The sequence below is a fragment of the Mastomys coucha genome, chromosome X (genome assembly GCF_008632895.1).
Source record: "Mastomys coucha isolate ucsf_1 chromosome X, UCSF_Mcou_1, whole genome shotgun sequence".
In the NCBI taxonomy this organism is placed as follows: Eukaryota; Metazoa; Chordata; class Mammalia; order Rodentia; family Muridae; genus Mastomys; species Mastomys coucha.
Genome location: NC_045030.1, coordinates 155,572,096 through 155,574,883, shown reverse-complemented (window position 1 = coordinate 155,574,883; position 2,788 = coordinate 155,572,096). Strand labels below are relative to the sequence as shown.

The window sequence follows — 2,788 nt, the reverse complement described above, 5'->3', positions numbered from 1 at the left end:
TCCATAGTTAATCTCTGCAACTCCTTCCATGGGTATTTGATTCCCCCTTTTAAGAAGGAATGAAATGTTCACCTTTTGGTCTTCCTTCTTCTTGGTTCCTTGTGGAATGTGGGTTGTTCTTCCTGTATTCCAAACTTCTGGGCTAATAACCACTTATCAGAGAGTGTATACCGTGTTTGTTCTTTTGTGATTGGGTTACCTCACTCAGGATGATATTCTGGATGGAACTGTTAAATGTTAAATTTTTTAGTTTTTATTTAAATAGCAGTTAAAGATTTCAATTTGTGAAACCAGCTGGCCTCCCAGAAAGGAAGCAGAAAGAGAAACACCAAATAAAAGGTTGAACACTCAGATATTTCTCAGTAAAAATTTAAATGAGCTTCATCAAATTATTTAAACCCTTTGATCTTCTCTCTTTATATAAAGAGCCAAGTATAAATTTCCCCCTGACAGATGACTGTATAAAGTTCACTGTGGCATATGAGACTTTTGAAATCCATGGAAGGAAAGAGAAAAGCAAGTGTCATTGCTAATTGGCTCAAATGTTGTGAGAACCCTTATGGGTTCCTAAGAGTTGGAATCACCCGGAGCCTGTCATTTTGAGTCAGTATGGATGCCTTATGCTTTAGAATTATTCCCACAAGAGAAGGATGTGACTATCATTGATTCTGTGGGACCCTAAAGATTAGAATAGGGTACTGTTTCCTTCCTGGGTACTAGAAACCTTAGATACTTGGGGATATTTTTGAGTGTAAGGGTGCATAACAAATCACTCCTCAGAACATTTGGCCCGAAGAAAAGAAACCAGAGGAGTTAGGTCACAGTTGGCCAGAGGTACTACTGTATTTGACTTAGAGCAGTGACAAATAGGTGATGGATAGCAGCAAGGCCAGACATAGCTTCCAGTGTACTCTTGGAGCAATGTAGTGATGCACTGTGCCTAAGAAAGCTATAGCCACAAATCAAAAGCAGACAGACCATCCAGCCCACCCTGTATTAGCTAGGTGACATATTAGCTAAGTTACTTAAACTTTAAGTTGTGTTTTCCTCCTTCATCAACCAGAGATAGTGATACTCTTCTGAAAAGATTATTATGATGGCTTAATAGCATACCTCAGCTCCCCAAACCTGAGTCATGCACAGTATCACTGTATCACTCAGGGTAATTCTGATGAAAGCTTAGAAAAGGGATCTGTTACACAAGTGTGGGCAGGGTTCAAGAAAGCCAGCTAAGGGAAATCACAGGACCCACATCTAGCAGTGGTGAGCAACTGTTATCTGGTCATGACTGAAGGGAGTACTAGGAGAAAGCATGTACAGAACTAGGGTACAGCTTAGCAAAGGAGTTGGGTCTGTGACCATCAGTAAAGGGACCAGACAGCCTATGAAGTCACTGCTAGTGAGGATGAGCAGGTTGAAGAAATGCCCCAGCATTACCCTTCTATGCTCAGTTTCCTGTTGGTGCTCCCCAGTAGCTGAGAAGAGTCAGGTTCAGGAGGGGTCTATGGTGTGATGCATGTGGTCAGTGTCTTTCTCAGCACTTGAGGAAGGGTTAAGGGCTTAGTGGAGCCAGAAAGAGCTTTCAAATACATCATTGATTAATGTTGGCCAACTTCCTCCTTAAAACAAAACTTTTGTACTAACCAAATAAATTTACTTTCAAAAGGAGACTCCTTTTATGTATGGAAAGTAGGAAGGGTCTATATATGTTTGATTTTCTCTCTCTCTCTCTCTCTCTCTCTCTCTCTCTCTCTCTCTCTCTCTGTATGTGTGTGTGTGTGTGTGTTTACAAGTCAAAATTCTATCTCAAATGTCATTCCTCAAGAGCCATCTATTTTGGCCTTTTCATTTTTGTATTTTTGAAAATCTTTAAAGATACGTTTATCTTATTATTTTAAATTGTATAAACTCACACTGGCCAAAGACAGTAGATCCCCTTGAGCTGGAGTTACAGACTGCTGTTACTCATCTGACCATAGGTGCTGGAAACTGACCTCAGGTCCTCTACAAGAGCAGTACAAGGTGCTCGCTTTGGCAGCGCATATACAAAAATTGGAATGATACATAGAAGACTAGCATGGCCCCTGCACAAGGATGACATGCAAATTCGTGAAGTGTTCCATATTAAAAAAAAAAAAAAAAAAAAAGAGCAGTACAAGTTCTTAACCTCTGAGCCATTTCTTCAGTCCCATGTTGTTTTTTTAAAGCAGGCTCTCTTCCTGGCTTAGAGCTCATTTATCAAGTATGCTGGGATGGTTGGCCAGTGAGTCCAGAGATCTGTCTGTCTCTGATTCCCCAGCACTGGAATTTCAAGCACATGCAAATAACCATACTCAGCTTTCTACATGGGGGGGTACTAGGGATTGAACTCAAGTCCTCATGCTTGAGGGCCCACATGGCAAGTATTTTATCGTCTGAGACATCAGCAGAATCCCTCAAAAGAAGACTTCTTAAACCTCATCCTAAGTGATGATATCAGATGTAACCACGGATTGAATATGGTAGCTTATCATTTATAATATACATAATTAACATGAACGTAGAAAGTGTGTGTGTGTGTGTGTGTGTGTGTGTGTGTGCGCGCGCGCGTGCGCGCGCGCCTGCGTGCGCACTAGGGCTTGGATCATAGTAAATACTCAATAAAAGGGTAACTTGTTGCTGGACATTGCAGATGAATGCACAGTGGAATTATTATTATGCATATTCAAAGGAGCACTTGAAATATATGCTACTGTCATAAAAATGATCTTTTTCCCCATTTGTTTTTAAAGTAGGCATTTCCAGCTTA

General features: G+C 40.7%; 1 non-coding gene across 1 annotated transcript; it reads left to right on the top strand.

Moving 5' to 3' along the window:
* The first annotated feature begins 2,022 nt into the window (after positions 1–2,022).
* LOC116095880 lies at positions 2,023–2,129 on the top strand. The gene has a single exon (XR_004120752.1). It is a non-coding gene; the product is annotated as a U6 spliceosomal RNA (small nuclear RNA).
* The last annotated feature ends 659 nt before the right edge of the window (positions 2,130–2,788 follow it).